Source organism: Ranitomeya variabilis, chromosome 1 (genome assembly GCF_051348905.1).
Source record: "Ranitomeya variabilis isolate aRanVar5 chromosome 1, aRanVar5.hap1, whole genome shotgun sequence".
NCBI classification, from domain to species: Eukaryota; Metazoa; Chordata; class Amphibia; order Anura; family Dendrobatidae; genus Ranitomeya; species Ranitomeya variabilis.
Window position 1 is genome coordinate 358454369 of NC_135232.1, and position 21617 is coordinate 358475985.

Genomic DNA, 21617 nt, shown 5'->3' on the forward strand with positions numbered 1-21617 from the left:
TCCAACTTGGCGTCACGAACAGGATCTACTTAAGCCTGAGGAATCAGGTCATGTGTGCCTTGGAACTGTGATAGAATTGTACTTGAACCGTGATGTATTGCAAAGACTGTGTATTGCTATTTGCCGCCAAAAATTCCTGCCAAAATCGCCGCCATTACAGCGCTACGAGGAGCGTAGAAGAAGAAGAAGGGTGTGCCATGGGAGGAGACTATCAAAGCAGCGCCAAAAGTGGCGACCACCCCCTCCGACTACTGCTGCAAGATGATGACCTGCCTCGAAGCAGAGGAGAACCGCCCCCTGATTTGCAATGGCGGGAACCAAGACAAGAAGGAGACCCACCCTGGGAAGATGGCGGGACCATGTGTGTGTGCAGCTGCCGACTGCGGAACAGCGAGGGTGACCAGCGAGTACCTGAACGATGACGAAGTGATCCCGGACTATCCCCACGACCGGAGGTGGATCCGAACCCACTGCAGCTGGAGGATCCGGACCTCTTGGAGCCGCAGGCGGAGGAGCCGAGTCAACCTATCCTGGACACGGAGCCAGCCGATGTGAAGCAATGGAAGTCGGAGTCATGCCGGAGGGACGCCTTGGAAGAACCGCGGTCCGAGCCGCTGCTGACTCCAGTGTCCTCGTCAGTGGAACAGATCGGCATCGATGGAACCACATCAGACGCAGGTATGGGAAGTGCCCCTGCCCCACTGACCGATCCTGCTCCCACGACCGCTCCCCGTCCCGACAGTGACTGGTTCCTCTCCGCTGAGCTGGTAGTCGTAACCCCCGACACTATGGAGAAGCTGGTGCCTCCGTTACCGACAACTATGGGGGAACCGCTAGATGTGAGCTCAGAGGGGGTGATCTTCCAAAGGGATACCCCGCGGAGTGGGCCATACGGGGCCAGGCAGGAGGGCCTCAGCATTGCTGTGCTCACCTGGGAACAATATAAACAATGCTTAATTCTACACTGGAAAAACCGAAAAGAGACCGAACAAAGTGACCCACCGAAAGTACAAAACCCAAAGACTGCACGCGGTAAGAAGGACTTGGTAAAACGGGGGACTGTATTAGCCTTTCACCCGAAACGGGGTTGGCGCTCTATACAAGAACCGGGACTGCCGACTGAAATCTTCTTTACCAGTTACAATGTGAAGACCCCGTTCCGCAACAGATGTGATGATCCACTACTATGTAAAGGGGACAAGGTGACCTACACTCGCCATTGGAGTGCGCAAGGGTGGTGCGCTCCGAACGTCCAACGATGCGAGCCTGCGGTGGCGCCACCTGCTGCCCTGACTACGACTAACTCTGACCTGATGAATTCTACCACTATCACCACTATGTGCGTAATTGCTGCTACTGAACTTGCAACCAAAGCTGACATTCGAATCCAGACACCAGGTGACCTGGCCGCACCTGAGAGACGAACCACTGATACTGACACCGCATCAAACGAGAACAGGGAACCGGAGCTTCCCCGGTCAGGAAGTGTTCGCTACCGGCTGGTGTCTTGCAACCTACTATGAGGATAAACCTTGGAACAGCAAAACTGTAAATAGTTAACTGTGTATGTTTTCCTTGCTGCTAAAACCCGACCAGGGTCAGTCCTTAAAGGGATCCCTTTGTTTACCCGGGATCCCTAATGCTTTATGTTTGTTTTGCATCACTGTTTTAAAAGACTGCCGAATCATGGACGGTAAATAGTTGCACCTTTTTTAAAGGTGCCCTCTACTGGTTTTACAAAAGAAGGAGCTTTTTGAAGAGACTGTTCCTGGATACCGCGCAAAAGCTCTTGTTTGTTACAGACTTGCAGTTTGAGAGTTGCACTACCTCAAAGAGACTTGAGATGTCCCTCTTAAAGGGGATGTTCACTGTTGCAATTAATCAAAATATAATGTTGCTTTAAGAAAGTTAGATAGTAATGATGTTTTACATAGTAGTATGTAGCTAGAAAGATAATGATAAAGAATAGAACTGTTGATAATGAATAAAAATTGAAGTTGAAGTGATTATCGGAACTAATGATAGAGAGCTAAGGAAAGATGGAGTAAGCCCGTGGGGGTAGACGAGAGAGTCCTGCATAGGAGAAAGAGAGCTCAGGAAAATGTTGATTTGCACTTGTAGTTTTGTAGTATGCCTTTAGTGGGTTCCTGCCTTACGCCCTTAAAGGAGAAGTTAAATTATTGTTCAGAATTTGCACTTAGTAGATAGAATGCCCGGCTGGGTAATAATGGCTATTTATAGTCAGTTATTTAAATAAATGTTATTTAAGATCTTAAGCACTATGTAAATATGTTTTGTTTGTAACGTTCAAGTGTTCTCACCTCCCATAAAGGGAAGCATTGTTAAATTTACTTGTTTATTGCATTTCAAAAATTTTTATGTCTTTTGCTAACATGTATTGTTGTTCTTCTTTCCCAGTCCGAGAGTACTGGATTTAACCGGGGGGGAGTGCAGCGCCCCAGAGTCCTGGTCGTTGCAGTACTGTCACTCCGCCACTAAGGGGAGTGATGGTACGTCTGATGGCACTAAAGGAGTTCACCTGACCAGGTATCACACTCACACATTACACTTCACACTCCGGCCACCAGGGGGAGCAAAGGGTTCTATGTATTAGGCCACTCCTCACACTCTGGTAAAACTGGGGTTGGATAGGAAGTTAGAGAGAAGCTGACTGGGTTTTGCCCAGGTAACATCTAGTGAGAGAAGAGGTTGCTTGGGAAGATCCAGGGGGTCCCTGTCAGGGGTGGGATCCTGGCAGAGGCCTAGCGAAAAGGACAGATCGTTACGGAGCCGCGTCTGCACTTCATTGCGGCGGCATCTTAAGAAAGGACACGAAGCGAAGTATATTGTGGAGAAGTGAGAAACGAGATCACAGCACAAAGGCGATAGAACCAGTAGGAGTCGTGCCCCGAGATCGGCAACATCCTACTGAGGCACGTAGCCGGTGGCCGGAACGCCGAGGAAGTATTGGGCTCTACGCATTACTTCAAACCAATGGCAGGGCAGTTAATTTTAGGTTGGCTGCCTCACCTAAATCACCTAATGAAGACAACGGAGGCAATTGTGGGAGAGGGGCGTCTCTAGGGTCCCTATAAAATAACTCCAGGCCTACCCCGTCATACGGGTGCGTCCTATCCATATCATCTGGGGGACGGAGAGAAAGAACAGAAACATACACGACAGTTGTGAGGACTATCCTGTGGTGCTCAGCAGGGAAGTACTACAACACCCAGGCGCTAGTAGGCAGGTACTGATTTCCACCTGCAAAGGGAACTCTGGATGTGTCTTCGGACCGGCCGGTCTCAGCCACCCCAGTTAACAGTGCTCTGGATTGCGGATGCCGAAGCCTTCAGTAAAGAGGTAAAGAGACTGCAACCCTGTGTCCTCGTTATTTGCTGCGACTTACACCACCACCTACACCTTTTATTGGGCGCCCCTTAGCAGGACCACGGACCGGGTCAGGCCACTGTGACATCCTCAGAACCGAGAGACCCGGTACCGAGTACTCCGCCATCCTGCGTCTGGGGGCCGCTCCAACTAATAAGCTGCAGTAAGTTTCTGTCTGTATCTCTGCCTCTAACTCCTTTCAGCGTATCCTTCCTCTTCCCTACTCTCTCCATATTATTTCTATGGGCAGAAATTGGAAACTGATCTTACAATCTGAGCTGAGCAAAATAACCACTGCAGAAGATAGTTATGGGAATACGGAAAGAGAGAAGAATGTTGACAAGTGGTGAAAGAAGTATTTTATTTTTTATACATTGTTATATTGTTACCCTTTAAGGATTATTTTTGCATTGCTATAAGTGACTATGTGCCTAGAAATAAACTATATTCCTGATTCTTGCTTGAAGTTTGCCCTACTTTATCATCCCTCTGCTAATACCTTGCATTGCGGATGTGACTCCATCATCAATTGGCACCCAGTAGCACTACATTTGTACAGCATCGGACTTATTGGATGAAATTTATATAATTATTTTTTTATTTTGTGCTGTGACATCACTGTTTATAATCACTGTATTGAGACTATTGTGACAAAATGATCATTGTTTTGTGGAACGTCATGACTTGATACCTAGGCAGCACATTGGTTCAGTGGTTAGCACTGCTGATTCACAGTGCTGGGGTCTGGAGTTCAAATCCCACCAAGGACAACATCTGCAAGGAGTTTGTGTGTTCTGTTTGCGTGGGTTTTCTCCCACACTACAAATGCATACTGATAGGGAATTATTATGAGTCTCCGTGGGGGCAGTAATAATGATGTCTGTAAAGTGCTGTGGAATTAATGGCGCTATATAAGTAAAATAAATACCTCTTTACTGTGATGTTACTGCATGCATTATGATACTGAGTTTATTATCCCGCTGCTATGACTTTACTGTGTGTATTTTCTTCATGCTTTGTATAAAATCTCTGAGCCACAACATTATTGTGTCCCCTACAGTAGATATTATCTGCTTCACTCTATGCTCTACTTATCAATTATTTATGGAAGATTTTTTTTCAGGAAGGGGCGATCACCCAGACTTAACAATTAATTGAATCCATTGGTACCTAAATGTTACATAAAACCCAATTGAGTTTTAAATAATTTGGTTGCAGCTGTTCAATTGGTCTATGAAAAATGTATTGTTACAACTAAGAATGCGTTTACTGATTAACTTTAGACAAAACTGGCCTTAAAGCAAAAAAAAACATGTATCTTAGGCCCCCTTAACACGTCTGTCTTTAAAGGACCGCAAATAGGGACACACGCACACCGATTGTATTCAATGGTGGTGCTCACGTTAGGTTTATCACATGAACCGTGTGGCCATGTGAAAAGCCCGCAGATATGTCTTTTTTCCAGCGGCATGGAGCAAATGCTTGCCACACATGTGAGCCCTGATGACACACGGATCAACTGTAAACTGCTTTAACCTTACTGACGTCAACACTCGCAACGTGAGAAAGTTGTCAGGCTGTGAGCAGTGACGTCAGTAAGGTTACCGTAGGTCACACATGGCCGGCTCACACAGAGGTTACTGTGAGAACCGCCGGGAGTGAACTGCGTAACTTTAATGATGTCACCGTTCATCACTGCAGCCGGGTTCTCACGATACCCTCATTGTGTCCGGGGGGCAATGGGAAGCGCTCAGGTTACTGATATCACCGCTCATCACTTCCTCCGGATGTAGCAAGGTTGGGGATTGTCATGGGACCTCCTTACTATGGATTTGCGGTTGACCCTTATGAATTACCCATTTATGGCATCCTACTTCCATCTTAGTGCTGTTAATTTTTTACTTTTTACTGCCTCTTGGCTAGGAGAAGACTGATGAAACTCTATTAAATTGTTTTGTTGATTTCAAAATATAGATGACAAACTGATGGCAAAAATCTACATACTGACCAAACACTGATGAAAATTTGATCTAACACATCGATGGAGATCAGTCTTTTTTATGTACATGAAAAAAATTAGAGGGCAAGTGACGAAAAATACTCAAGCCTCATTCAATGTTATATCATTTTTACTTTTTTAATTTTGTCTTTTTGCTTTGTTCTGTTTGGTCTAGTTCACTCTTTATATGTTATCAGCTTTTTTTTCCAGGACCTGAGTGCTAGTTACAGGCCTGGAGTGACATGAAATATACTTGATGTTACGTTCAAATGTTTGTTACATAAGGCAAGTCCAGAGAACAGTGACATTTATGACTAAGGTTAATGTGCTCTCTCTGTGATGCACGTATTGCACAGTAAAATGAAATTGCTCGTCAGGATAGATGATGGATTTTACAGAACGAGTTGAATATTTGTACGAAACAAACATGCCTTTTCCATGACCCAGTCTAAGCTCTTTATGTGAAGTATTTAAGACTTTTTTTTCTTATTGGGAAGTGAAATATTTCCCATTAAAGCATACTTCATTTTAGTCAAGCACGTCCTTTTTATAGGCACTTCTTTCTAAACAGCACGTCTCCACATTCCTAAAGTCCCTGAGAGTATCCCAAAATAGAGAAAGAAATGAGAACTAATCAGAAGCAACAATCATTGCAGTGAACTGCCAGGATTTTCCCTTCATTCTATTTGTTACTTGGTTGTAAAGCACATTCTTCCTTATATCTTATAATACCTCCGAGGTTCATATTCACTGTTCTGTTTAGAGAGATTTGCTGTCCAATGAAGGGAACAGGTGTGAGAGTAAATGGAAGCGCTGAAAACTTTTCATCTTCTTTATAGAGCAACAAGGGACAATTTCTACTTGTTAATTTAATGGTTCATTTCCCAGCATAAAATCTGAATATAGTAGAAATGTGAACGTCTGCAAACTTCTAAATTGTAAAACTAAAATACAATATTTTATAATGTAATAAATAGAAGTGCCAGATTAGTCTTATGTTCCCAGCTAACATTTCTGTATTGGTTATAAATAAGGCTTGTACACAACGGTGGATTAAGAAGAGTAGTCAGGGCCCCAGGCAGTTTAGAAAGTGTGTGCCCCCTCAGGTACCCGATGTATCACGTGACATGTGCATGACTCCCTTTGGTAGATTATTTCTTAGATCATGTGCTCTAGTACACATCTGTAGATGGAAAACAATAGATATACAGTGGGGGAAATAAGTATTTGATCCCTTGCTGATTTTGTAAGTTTGCCCACTTACAAAGACACGAACAGTCTATAATTTTAAGGGTAGATTAATTTCAGCATTGAGAGATAAAATATATTAAAAAAAAATCCAGAAAATCACATTGTATAAATTGTATAAATTTATTTACATTTTGCAGTGAGAAATAAGTATTTGATCCCTTTGTCAAACAAGACTTAATAGTTGGTGGCAAAACCCTTGTTGGCAAGCACAGCAGTCAGACATTTTTTGTAGTTGATGAAGACCTTAAAGAAACACATTAACGTCATGGAGTGGCCTAGCAGTCAGGCGGTCTACCACAATTAGCGGTATACCACTGCCTCCTTCCTCATCAGTGGTTCAGACTGCTACTTTTTCTTCTCTCTGTTGTACTCAGGTAGCAAAACAGTGGCTTCATAAAGGATTTGTATATTTAGTGTCAAGAATGTGCAATCAAGAAAGCCTTTACATTAAATGAGAGAAGTTGGTTTCTGAGATGGATTTCCAAGAGTGGCATAAGGCTGTGGCTTTGACTTTTGCTACAACAGCTTTTTTTTACAGTAAATTTCACCTACACAATTATCTCATTATTTATGTGACTGACAGAATAGCTTTACTTTTCAATTTCGAGAATAAAAGAAATGCAAAATTGCAGATGTAAATCAAGAGAACTTTAGTAATTAATGAGGACATGATACAAACAGTACACTAGAACTATAATATGCTGGAGTACACCTAATAAGTATGGAAATGCTATTCAGGCATTAAGATCACTGGCAAGATAGCAAAGAGGCAAATTCCTCTATTCTATGCAAACATAGTAATCCTTTTTCATTTAATCACAAATATAAAAATGCAAAGCAAACAGCAACATTAAAGAGCGTGTATTTCATTTAAGTGGGATTGTCATAATGTTTTGTTACAAAAGTCTTTTCAGCAAGATAATTATTCTCTTTTATATTTAATTGAAGAGCTTCACATTTGGTTAATGCAAGAAAAAGCAAATTAAGTGATTTTCTTTAAATGTAGGCTTTAAAAACCAATTAACATTTCTTCTCAATAAAGATTTTATTTTGCCTTTTCCACTAATGTAACTGCAAAGTTTAAAGCGTTAGTCTGGACATTCCAATTACAGGAGCTGTCACCGATTCATTAATTATCTATGTTACTATCCAAATATGCCTTTTTAGATTATGATACTGGTTGCTTGTTCAAAAAGATGGCACCGTTAGGCCATGATGAAATTTGCTAGTAAGATGTCTTCACTGAGGCTTTAGAATTGGATGACATTGTCAATAACATATATGATGAATGCTGCTCTTCGAATGATCACTTTTTGTCATCATTTTATTGGAACTCCTTTTATTGTATGACTAGAAACATAAAAGAGACGTAAATGGCACTACACAACATAATAAACATGATTAAAACATCACTGCAGAGTTTTCTTTTATTTTACCTGTAAAGTAGTGCACTAATGTAAGTTCCCTGTCCTTAGCTACTGTCTTCATCTGCTTTTGGTGCCGCTTCGGTTGGTCTTGAGCAGTTTGTGACTGCACAAGATCGACCAGTGATTGCTGGGCAATCTGGTAGTCACAACTCAATGTAAGTTTATGAGAGCCAACACGAGGGTCTCACAGACTTGCATTGGGAGCTTGTTACCATTTACTCTGACTTCTGGTCAGTCAGACGTTGCTGTCAGAAAATGGCGGTGCTGGACCGGAGAGGTGCCGGGAAGAGCTGGTGAGTATAATTCTATACCATGCTGTGATTTTAATTACATCCAAACACAGTTGGTCCGACCTTTGTATAAATGCAGGCTTTACCATGTTATTTGCCATAGGTAAGTGTTCACACTAGGCAGACAGGTTAGTTACCCATCCGATCTGAGATTACCTTGACCTTTGGTGGATGGGCTCACATTTTTTGGCCAAATCTTGTGCTAAGCATCTCATGTGTTTTTTCATAGATTTCACAAGCCGTTAAGCTATTCACATTTCATGTATCGCACATTTCCTTGCTTAAGTACAGTTGAGAGCAGCCATTGATCTATTTGCTATTTAAGACTTTTTTGGTTATGCACCAGTTCAGACTAGATTGCTGTTCAGTCAGTTTACCTATATAATTCTATGGTGAGGGAGCTTACATTAGTGGCATCACTCCAGCACTAAAATAAAAAAAAAAGCTGGAGTGGTGCTTTAAGTAGTCCACATTTCAGGACTTTTCACTTTGAAGAAATGCATAACTGGCACTTGCAATCTCGTTCCATCAACTGAGACATATTTGTCCTCACCTATGTTGTGTGGTCAGCAATTTTCAGGGGTTCTGCTGACAACCTCACTTTAATATCTGGAGATTTCCGGAAATGTTGTGCCTGTAAATTCTTTCTTCCAAAAAAAGGGAATCTACTTGCGTAATCAGTAAGAATGTAATTCTGTAGTTTCTGGACATCTCTTCTAAGAAAATCCAGATGTTGTGTTATTTTGCTGTGTTATACTTATCATACATTTTGCAAGAATGCATCTGTGTAATGAAGTTGTGTAATGGGAACAGCTTGGATTGCTGTACAATTCTCAGAAGTATGACTTACTCAACATTTACTTTGGTCTATGTTGTTATTTGTTTTCAAGGAAATGTGGTGTATGCAATAAAATATTTGTAACCGAGAGATCTTATGAAACACTGGCCATTTTTATCATTGCCAAGTTACATATGCGGTAAGTTCAGTTAATTCAGGGAGAACAATCCCGTAAATGCTGGGAGCTAGTAGGAGGACTGCCATAAACAACACAATTGTACAAAGCCAAGTTGGAAACACTTGTGTGGAACTGATTTATCGCTTGGCGAACATGCAACTACTATGAAAATTCCAAATGTTTGACTGTAATGGTCTGAAAATGATATTGACTAAGGAGAACTTTTATAAATGTATGATTTTTTTACACTGAAAATATCAGTTTCAACTGCTATGTATTACTTGCTGGATATTGTTATACTTTTGTACACTGGCACTAAAACACGCAGCTTATTACTTAGCTATATACTCTCTTGTGAATTCATATGTCGTGCAAGTAGTGACTAGGTGATGATGTGCCTCTTTCAATATAATTGAGGCTGTATATGTCTTAGGTAAAGTGGTTCCTCACCCAGGGATGATGGATGGAATGTCAACGTATGTCGGTGTGCACAAATGACAGGTCAATAATTTTACTGTCAGAAAGATAAACTTCACGGTTACAAACTATTATTGGCAAAAAGCTCATATCTCCTGGTGCGGCTGTCCCCTCATCCTATAGGTGGGTATTCTTCACGCTATCTGAAGTCTATTCTCTGCTACCCTAAGTAGTGAAGCTCTCTCAGTCCTTCCGCTCTCTAATGGTGGTACGATCATACAGGTAGGCTGGTCTGTTATACGTGGACAAGATACATCAACAACAGCTTAGGTTGGAGCTATTTACTTGCTCTTCACTAAGACTCAAGCCCTTAGGCTATGTACCTCAACAGCAAGTGTAACTAATTGATGCAAAAGGAGCCCCGACCAAGTATTGGGTGCATTTACGGAACATACATTTCAGTAGGCCAACATTTTGGATTTTAAAATCATTTTTCAACTGGTGTTATAAAGTATTCTAATTTACTGAGATAATGACTTTTGGGCTTTCATTGGCTGTAATCATAATCATCAACATTAACAGAAACAAACACTTGAAATACAGTTAGGTCCATATATATTTGGACAGAGACAACCTTTTTCTAATTTTGGTTATAGACATTACCACAATGAATTTTAAACAAAACAATTCAGATGCAGTTGAAGTTCAGACTTTTAGCTTTCATTTGAGGGTATCCACATTAAAATTGGATGAAGGGTTTAGGAGCTTCCGCTCCTTAACATGTGCCACCCTGTTTTTAAAGGGACCAAAAGTAATTGGACAATTGACTCCAAGGCTATTTCATGGACAGGTGTGGGCAATCCCTTCATTATGTCATTCTGAATTAAGCAGATAAAAGGCCTGGAGTTGATTTGAGGTGTGGTGCTTGCATTTGAAAGGTTTTGCTGTGAAGTAAACATGCGGTCAAAGGAGCTCTCCATGCAGGTGAAACAAGCCATCCTTAAGCTGCGAAAACAGAAAAAAACCCATCTGAAAAATTGCTACAATATTAGGAGTGGCAAAATCTACAGTTTGGTACATCCTGAGAAAGAAAGAAAGCACTGGTGAACTCATCAATGCAAAAAGACCTGGGTGCCCACGGAAGACAACAGCGGTGGATGATCGCAGAATAATCTCCATGGTGAAGAGAAACCCCTTCACAACAGCCAACCAAGTGAGCAACACTCTCCAGGAGGTCGGCGTATCAATATCCAAATCTACCATAAAGAGAAGACTGCATGAAAGTAAATACAGAGGGTTCACTGCACGGTGCAAGCCACTCATAAGCATCAAGAATAAAAAGGCTATACTGGACTTTGCTAAAAAACATCTAAAAAAGCCAGCGCAGTTCTGGAAGAACATTCTTTGGACAGATGAAACCAAGATCAACCTCTACCAGAATGATGGAAAGAGAAAAGTATGGCGAAGGCGTGGTACGGCTCATGATCCAAAGCATACCACATCATCTGTAAAACACGGCGGAGGCAGTGTGATGGCTTGGGCATGCATGGCTGCCAGTGGCACTGGGTCACTAGTGTTTATTGATGATGTGACACAGGACAGAAGCAGCCGAATGAATTCTGAGGTATTCAGAGCCATACTGTGTGCTCAGATCCAGCCAAATGCAGCAAAACTGATTGGTCGTCGTTTCATACTACAGATGGACAATGACCCAAAACATGAAGCCAAAGCAACCCAGGAGTCTATTAAAGCAAAGAAGTGGAATATTCTTGAATGGCCAAGTCAGTCACCTGATCTCAACCCAATTGAGCATGCATTTCACTTGTTATAGACTAAACTTCAGACAGAAAGGCCCACAAACAAACAGCAACTGAAAACCACCGCTGTGAAGGCCTGGCAGAGCATCAAAAAGGAGGAAACACAGCGTCTGGTGATGTCCATGAGTTCAAGACTTCAGGCAGTCATTGCCAACAAAGGATTTTCAACCAAGTACTAGAAATGAACATTTTATTTACAATTATTTAATCTGTCCAATTACTTTTGGTCCCTTTAAAAACAGGGTGGCACATATTAAGGAGCTGAAACTCCTAAACCCTTCATCCAATTTTAATGTGGATACCCTCAAATGGAAGCTGAAAGTCTGAACTTCAACTGCATCTGAATCGTTTTGTTTAAAATTCATTGTGGTAATGTCTATAACCAAAACTAGAAAAATGTTGTCTGTGTCCAAATATATATGGACCTAACTGTAGATCACTCTGTAATTACTCTATATATGAGTTTCACTTTTTGTATTGAAGAACTGAAATCAATTAACTTTTAGATGATATTCTAATTCAGTGAGAGGGACTTGTATATATTATTCTGCTCAGCTTCTCTTTATCATTACCAGGCAGATTCAAGTGCATGTACAATGTGAGAGGTTGCTTTCAAAGAAGCACTTCCATCTATATTTTATTTAATGTGTGTATACATGTATGTAATGTAGAATGAGTGGATTAAAGGGAATCTGTCAGAAGGCGTTTGCTATGTAATTTGAGGACAGCATGACATAGGGGTTAAACACTGAATTTAGCAGTGTGACACTTATCAAGCTGTGTGCTGTTGTTTACTTATAATGAAGGTTTTATCAGTAGGACCTTATCACTGCTAGGAATACAGCAGCTACAACAGTGTGGGAGCGCTGGTTCGACCAAGCCCCCCATCTCTGATAAGCAGCTTACTGTTAATAGACAATGTACACAGAAAATTGTGGTGTAGGCTTCAGCAGCTCTCTGAGCTCTGCTGCCTTCTACATTGAAGAACTCTGATCTTGTCACAACTGCTGTACCCAGTAAACTAAGTGATACATCTGCTTTGCAGACTCTCCGGGTCACACAGCACTCTGCATGAATCGGATGTGGATTATACAATGTAGGCCTATGGAGCGTCAGAACGATGTTCCATAGACTTACATTGTAAAAGAGACTTCCGGCTCACACAAAAAGCATAGAGTGAGTTGGCTTCTCACAATAGCAGTGACAACACTGATAAGAGGAGCAGAACGGCGCTGGACACTGGAGACAGCGGAGGAAGGAGAGTATATAATACACTCATACTATGCCACATGCTTTTATGCATACATTTAATGAAAAAAATCTAGAAGGAAGTGCTTCGTTAAGCACAGGTGCCACAGACTGTAGTGATGAGCAAGCGTGCTCGACTATTGTGTTAACCGAGCATGCTCGGGTGTTATCCAATTATCACGGGAGCTCGACTAATATGTTCGAGTCCCTGCAGCTGCATCATTTGTGGCTGTTAGACAGACAGAACACTAGAATCCCCGTATGTTACGGTGTCTAACAGCCGCAAATGATGTAGCCGCAGGGACTCGAACATATTAGTCGAGCCCCCGTGATACTTGGATATCACCCAAGCATGCTCAGATAACCCTATATCCGAGTACACTCGCTCAACACTAATAGACATTTAATGCCTGCACAACGTGTCTAGTCAAGTGGCCAAGGATGTAGGAAGAGTAGCCCTCATATAGGAGGTGACATTGTGTCAGGACATATGAGGTAGCAGGAGTGACAGGGAACCAGAGTAGCTGACGGCAGACCAAATTTGATTGCTCAGGTGTCCTGACCACTGAGATAGATCCTGAAATATTCTTACTTTTCAAAAAGAAATCGTAATCCAGGTCCTTACAGGAGACAAAGAGAACATGGCGCCTTTAACAGTGGATTGCATCTAATTTCCACTCTTAAAACTTTGCGTAAATGCCATCAGAGCACAATGTGATTTTCAAATACCACATTCAGCTTGTAAGTGGCAATTCATAGGTAAGGAGCAACATAATTGCTGTAAAACATTAAGCAGACTGCAGAGCTCATCTAATTTGATAAATAGCGTTTCTACAACAACAGATGGCAATTTGTTGACACTTAAATCTTTAAGCATACTCAATTAAACAAGTCCTTAAAAGCTTTCCTAAAAGAATCACATGTGTACATATAGCTTAACCCAAAGAAATTGCTGACAGATTTGTTTTTCACCAAGCTGAATAAAAAAGAAAAAGCTGACAACATATTTCTGCAGGGCATGATGTCTTTCGGTCTATTTTAAGGATTTATTACATCTGTTTTAAGCAAAAATAGTAATGGTTTTTAAAAATTACCATATGTTTGTTGAAAACACAGTGTGGCTTCGGCTGTAGCAGACATCACAAGTTTTTCATTTATTATTTTAGTGTCTATATACCAGATACTAATTCTGTTTGAATACTGTTGTTTCAAAGTGAAGTGACCTTGGCATAGCACAGAGTATGTTCTCCGGTTAATAGTACATGGAATACCCTAACCCTAAGTGAGGGCACACTAGGTGAACACCACACTTATAGAACTGTTTGAGACAGTCTTCCAGATGTGTGCAACCGTATACTCATTCCATTGAATAAGTCTGTAAAAGACCTCATTTATATTTAAAAGTACAGTCATCAACTTTTTATTATAGACAACTACATAATAACATAAGGTATAAATGCCTAACATATGCCAGAAGAACACTCTTTGGCATATATTGGGGTTTGTAAAGAATGAAAAATATATAAATCGCCTCTGTGTGTCTCAAGAGACTATTTAGATTCACCCTGTACCTCCTCCTCCTCCTCACAGTCCTGTGTGTCGCTGTAAGACAACCAGCTGCAGCAGAATTTGTGTGTAGCTATAAGACAGCAGGTTGCAGGAAGATACTCCTTGCTGTACCCAGTTTGCAATTGTACATAGAGATAAAAACAAAATAGATTAAAAAAAGTCTAAGGGTACTGTCACACAGTGGCACTTTTGTCGCTACGACGGTACGATCCGTGACGTTCCAGCGATATCCATACGATATCGCTGTGTCTGACATACTCACATTCCGGTGTCCGTCAGGGTCCCTCGCAGTCTGCTTCCCGCTCTGACTGACTCCCTGTTGTGAACTGTGTTTCTGGGCTCCCTCTGGTGGTCACTAACGATATTGTGTTAGGTATGTCTTGTTGCAGGCCTGAGCTCCAGCTGTGTCGTTAAGCAGCGGGTGTTTCCTATTTGAGTCTCCTCTGGACTCAGTCTCTTGCCTGGCATCGTTGTATCCAGACCTATTTGGTCTCCTCCGGATTCCTTTCAGTCTGCCTCATGCAAGAAAAGCTAAGTCTGTTTTGTACAATTTGGATCGTTTGCATTATTCAGTGTTTTGTCCAGCTTGCTTTACATTTGATTTTTGACTCGCTGGAAGCTCTAGGGGGCTGACATTCTCCCTCCACACCGTCAGTCGGTGTGGGGGTTCTTGAATGTTCAGCGTGGATGTTTTGTAGGGTTTTCTGCTAACCGCATAGTCCACTATCTATTTTCTGCTATCTAGACTATTGGGCCTCACTTTGCTGAATCTAGTTCATCTCTACATTTGTGTTTTCCTCTTGCCTCACCTTTATTATTTGTTGGGGGTTTTCTATATCTTTGGGGTTCAATTTCTCTGGAGGCAAGCGAGGTCTTATTTTTTCCCTCTAGGGGTAGTCAGTTCTCCGGCTGGCTCGAGACGTCTAGAACCAACGTAGGTACGTTCACCGGCTACTTTTAGTTGTTTGTGTCAGGATCAGGTATGCGGTTAGCCCAGTTTCCACCTCCCTAGAGCAGTATTTATATTTTTGCTATCTTGCCGGAATATCAGAGATCCTCTGCCATTGGGATCATAACACTCCCGGCCGGAATGTAAGAGCAGAGCACAGCGGTGACGTCACCGCTGTGATCTGCTTTCACTTTACGGCGGCACTAAGTCAGAGCGGGAAGCAGACGGCTAGGGACCTGACGGACACCGGAATGTGAGTATGTACGGTTTGTTTTTTTTTACTTTTACGATGGTAACCAGGGTAAACATCGGGTTACTAAGCGCGGCCCTGCGCTTAGTAACCCAATGTTTACCCTGGTTACTCGGGGACTTCGGCATCGTTGGTCGCTGGAGAGCGGTCTGTGTGACAGCTCCCCAGCGACCACACAACGACTTTCCAACGATCACGGCCAGGTCGTATCGCTGGTCGTGATCGCTGGAAAGTTGCAGAGTGTGACAGTACCCTAAAATGGAACTAATCAGCAGGAGATTATCCCTTTTGTTCTATGCAGGATTTCTGCAAGACTGACTTGCAGAAAATGCAGCTGACTAATGCTACGACCACCACCACATCACCAGTCAATGATGGGGATCCATGTGTTTAAAGAATCCCCAATCCCGAATTTTTAACCAACTTTGAGGACCCATCAACACCTCAAAATATTAATGATACACAATGTAGCAAAACCTTGGCTCACAAAGAACCATCCGACAGCACTCAGGAGAGGAAAAAAACCCTGTGGTGGAAACCTTCAGGGAACCATGGCTGCCAAATTGCCCATCCCCTGGGCTTAGAAGGTAAATGCAAATTAACTCTTTTTTTGTATTATTGTCATGGTAATGCCGCCGATGATCGCAACTGTGACCAGGAATTTCTTTTTCTCTTGGGGTGGGTGGGTCTTGCTGTCCCATTTTCAGAGGTCAAAGACGGCCACTCACCCCAAGCCAGTCCTTTTTGTGCCTTTTCCCCTAACCCCACCTCTCCCTATGTCATTTCCTCCTTACCTTTAGGCCACTACCCCTCGACTCATCTTCCCCCCCTCCCCAGCTTCACCCATATTGTCACTCCCTTCCAGCGTTATGCCAGCCTTCCTCTATCACTGCGTGTTACGTCCAGCTGATACTCAGTTCGCTGTAGTTCTGCACCATTTTCCTAAAATGAGACCTTCCCTCTGCTAAGATCGTTGCCATTTCAGGGACATCAGGTCTAGTACTTTTCATTTGTTATCGCTTTTTATTTTTTGTGATTTTATATTCTGTATTGTCTTGTCCCCTTGTTATAATTTGTATATTTTTAGAAGCACTGCCTACTTTTCGGATGAAATATATAAAATGTAATAGCTTCGTTCCTCTTGCTCTATAAACAGCACCCCTGAAGCCATATGGTATCTGTAGCAGGTGTCCAATTGGCCTGTATAAACAATAGGGAGTAGCTACTAGTTTTCTTGGGTTACTGAGGAGCTTGGCAGTGACTGTACCTGAGTATATATATATATATATATATATATATATATATATATATATATATATATATTCCTTATGTTGTAATTGGAGGTGTACATACTAAACGTTCACTGTGAGCTGCCCAATATCCGGCCTAGTAGCAAAAGCAACCGTGGCCTCGTCCATCAATTGCCAGTCAAATGAGTAATTATCCTGATGACTGAAGGCAACTTAGTGCTGTTCATGACAACTTGGCATCAGTGGGGGGATATCTATATGATTCCTTGGCTATTTTTCAGAGCGTTCACATACAGCATTGTTGCAGGACCTTTCTACTGCAGCAAAATCTGCTCTCTTAGCAGTAAAATGCAGGTTTTGCTGCATTTTTTGTTGCACTTTTGCTACATTTTTTTCTGCGTTTTTTTGTTTGTGGATTGTACGTATGATTTGTCGACAGTACATGCTTAATAAAGTTAGTTTTAGTCACCAAAAGAGCGGCAAAAAATGCTTAGAAAAGAAGCAAACCTGTTTGCTGAATTTCATTTTGCACTTTCTCATTTGCAACATTTTTGCTTTCTGTGGGTGAAAATACAGAAATAATTAATAAGAAGCAGATTTCTAAAATTCTGCAGTTCTCAAATTCAGTCAAGAAAAAAAAGTGTGTGCATGATATCTCTGAAATCTCTATAAAAGGGGTAATGGTGTGCACTCTGGTCAAAAGGATGTGGAGGTGCTGGTAAATCAGACCGTGTGGTCAAGTCAATAGTAGAGGAAAAAAGTACCGCACACTCGAAGTTGATATGATGCAAAAAGGTATAAGCCAAATTTATTAACACAAACAGGATATCAACAGTTGCCACTGTGTTAGTTCGTAGAGTGAAAACCCGACGTTTCGACCCTCCCGGGTCTTATTCATGGGGTTACTAGGAAGCAAATAGACGGTATAAGCAGCTGTTTGTGACATGATATAAAATGAAAAACAACAAACGAAAAAGGACAAAGATAAAATACCAAAGCATAACAAAAACATATTATGTACAATATATACAGAGCAACCAGAGATAATGACAAGGGTACTCTGAGGAGCAGCGAAAAATCGGTCTATGGTACAGAGGCAATATCTGCAATAACCTGCTTACGGGAAGGATAGTAACGTTTACCTGCACTCTTTTGTTACACATATATAGGGGTGGCAGTGTTGGCAGCCAAGACACAGGTCCTCTAAGGTATAGCCTGTCATTATAACAAAGAATAAACATTTATACAGTGCATGGGCAATAAGACAGCATAGTTCCAATGTGAACAAGGGAAGGAGGGGTTTATGTATATAGGACACGTTTGGTCATGAATAGTGTTGAGCGATACCGTCCGATACTTGAAAGTATCGGTATCAGAAAGTATCGGCCGATACCGGCAAAATATCGGATCCAATCCGATACCGATACCCGATACCAATACAAGTCAATGGGACTCATGTATCGGACGGTATTCCTGATGGTTCCCAGGGTCTGAAGGAGAGGAAACTCTCCTTCAGGCCCTGGGAACCATATAAATGTGTAAAAGAAAGAATTAAAATAAAAAATATCGCTATACTCACCTCTCCGACGCAGCCGGGACTTCAGCGAGGGAACCGGCAGCGTTGTTTGTTTAAAATTCGCGCTATTACTTGGTTACGTGAATTCCCGGCTTGTGATTGGTCAGGTCGGCCATGTTGCCGGGACGCGGACCAATCACAGCAAGCCGTGACGAAATTACGTCACGGCTTGCTGTGATTGGTCCGCGTCCCGGCAATATGGCCGCCCTGACCAATCACAAGCCGTGACGTCACGGGAGGCTGGACACGCGCTCATTTTAAAATGGGCGCGTGTCCAGCCTCCCGTGACGTCACGGCTTGTGATTGGTTGCGCCGCGGTCAACCAATCACAAGCCGGGAGGCTGGACGCGCTCATTTTAAAATGGGCGCGTGTCCAGCCTCCCGTGACGTCACGGCTTGTGATTGGTTGCGCCGCGGTCAACCAATCACAAGCCGGGAGGCTGGACGCGCTCATTTTAAAATGGGCGCGTGTCCAGCCTCCCGTGACGTCACGGCTTGTGATTGGTCAGGGCGGCCATATTGCCGGGACGCGGACCAATCACAGCAAGCCGTGACGTAATTTCGTCACGGCTTGCTGTGATTGGTCCGCGTCCCGGCAACATGGCCGACCTGACCAATCACAAGCCGGGAATTCACGTAACCAAGTAATAGCGCGAATTTTAAACAAACAACGCTGCCGGTTCCCTCGCTGAGGTCCCGGCTGCGTCGGACAGGTGAGTATAGCGATATTTTTTATTTTAATTCTCTCTTTTACACATTTTAACATTAATGTTGTTGCGATACCCGATACCCGATACCACAAGAGTATCGGAATCCCGGTATCGGAATTCCGATACAGCAAGTATCGGCCGATACCCGATACTTGCAGCATCGGAATGCTCAACACTAGTCATGAAGATTAGGAGTCAGTCCCAATGAAATATATTATAATAGGGTAACTGAGGGGCAGTATATGTGGGAACTAATAAGGAGAGATGTTGTGGATACCTTGTAGATTCAATAGTAGTTCCAATAGAATTGGTTAAGGGGTCCTGTTTTGGGTAAACTGCAGCCAAGTAAGGAGTCCTGCAGGAAATATGAATCAGATAAAGAAATATATGCCCCCTATGGAGGCTGGACGTTCAGGTGCATGTATTGAGGGTACCTTAGTGAGGGTCCACTAGCAGCTCCTCTGGCAAGTATAGAAAGGTCCTGTATAGGGTGACTGGCAGTTTCAAGGATTGTCCTATGAACAAGGTATGGTGAATTAGACCAACCAATACTAAGGGAAGGTATGAAGGGAGGGTGCCGAGTAAGGGAGTGGTGGGTCCGTGTACCTGCTCTCTTGCACGTCCGGGGATTAGCGGCGCATCCCGCGCCCAGCTGTATGGTCCTGGGTGGTAGGTAGGGGTATGTCCGCATGTTTTGTATAAATACCGCCGTACCGGAAGTACGCGGTCCCGGACCGGAAGTGACATAGTCACTTGGTCTGTGCGTGCGCACTAGGTGCTAATGGTAAGTAAGGGCAAGAAGATGCCAGTAGAGGGGAGTTATGTCAATGTGTGCGGCCGCAAGGAGATTGTATAGGAGCTGAATAGGACCCACTTCTCAGTGTAGAACGGGGGCGGAGCCACAAGACAATGGAGGGATGAATGGCACGCAAGGAGATTGTATAGGAGCTGAATAGGACCCACTTCTCAGTGTAGAACGGGGGCGGAGCCACAAGACAATGGAGGGTTGAATGGCACGTATCTGTTTATGGACACTGTTGTGTAGAGGAATAATATATAGAAAATATAAAAGAAATGGTTCTGAAAAAAAGGACAAAAATAGTTGTAAAGAATAGGGATTTTTTATAAATAAGGAAAAAATAATGGAGAAAATTAATAATAATAAAAAATGAAAATGAAATAATGAAAAATAAAATAATAATAAAAAATAAAAAATGAAAAATGAAAAATGAAAAATGAAAAAATCAAAAAATGAAAATAAACTGGGGCAAAAATAAAGGGTACTGACTATATGGAACTCACCTACTGAGCAGAGGGTTCAACGTGTCTGGAAGGCAAAAAGGTAAAAGTTAGTGTATTATTGCAGCAGCCAGTCTATTTCCCTATTGAGACCCCTGGGGGATAGGGTCTCAAGTTTATGAATCCAGAACGTCTCCCTTAGTTTCAATTGCTTAATGTGGTCGCCACCTCTCCTGGGTCTAGGAACTTGTTCGATTATCTGGTACTTGAGTTGTGCCACCGTGTGTTTGTGCTTTGCAAAATGATCAGGAAGGGGTAGCCAGGTTTTATTGCAGCGGATGGTGGATTTGTGGCTCGCAATTCGGTCTTTTATGTGCTGTGTAGTTTCGCCTACATATAACAGGCCACAAGGGCACTTGATGACGTAGATGACAAAATTGGAATTGCATGTGTAGAAGCCACGGATGGGATATGATTTACCTGTTCTGGGGTGTGTCACGTTGTCAGATTTAATGATATTGGAACAAGAGGCGCAACTGAGACAAGGAAATGTTCCGTGGCGCTGTGGGGCCAGTGTGTTCTGATCAGTGATGGGGCGTAGGCTACCGATGTCAGCCCGGACAAGTCTATCCCTGAGATTGGGAGCCCTCCTGTTGCACATAAGGGGTGGCGTAGAAAAGCTAGCTATACTGGGGTAGGCTCTTGCCAAAAGGGACCAATGTTTTTTGATAACCATCTCCACTTTGGGCATAAAGGGGTGGAAGGTATGTACAAACGGGACCCGATTCACATTGGTCTGTCCCTGAGGTGGCGAGACTGGCTGGAGAGCACATGCCCTCTCCTGGTTGAGTAGGCGTTGAGGGTAATGCCTATCCCTGAATTTGTTAGACATTCCATCTAGGCGCGTATGGAGTAGGTCAGGGTCCGATACGATCCTTGCTACCCTTGTGAATTGGGATCGAGGGAGGCTGTTACGTGTGGTCCTTGGGTGGCAACTGGAATAGTGGAGAAGACTATTGCAGTCAGTTGGTTTGGAGTAAAGGTCTGTTGAAAGCCGACCCTGTGCGTCTTTGTGTATAAGGGTGTCTAGAAAGGGAATCTGGTTGGGATCATATTGAATAGTGAATTGCAATTCCGGATAGATGGAATTCAAGGTTTGGTGAAATGCCTGAAGTATGTCAGGTGGTCCAGTCCAGATAAGGAAAATGTCATCTATGTAACGAAGATAACAGCCTACATATTGGTCGTATCGGTCATCTGTATATATGAAATCCTCCTCAAA

At 42.7% G+C, this 21617-nt stretch overlaps 1 long non-coding RNA gene across 1 annotated transcript; it reads right to left on the reverse strand.

The window, feature by feature from the left end:
- Positions 1–19372: 19372 nt before the first annotated feature.
- Positions 19373–19909, reverse strand: LOC143794020 (uncharacterized). The gene is made up of 3 exons (XR_013220385.1): positions 19703–19909; positions 19531–19611; positions 19373–19451 (listed from the first exon to the last, which is right to left on the reverse strand). It is a non-coding gene; the product is annotated as an uncharacterized LOC143794020 (long non-coding RNA).
- Positions 19910–21617: the final 1708 nt, after the last annotated feature.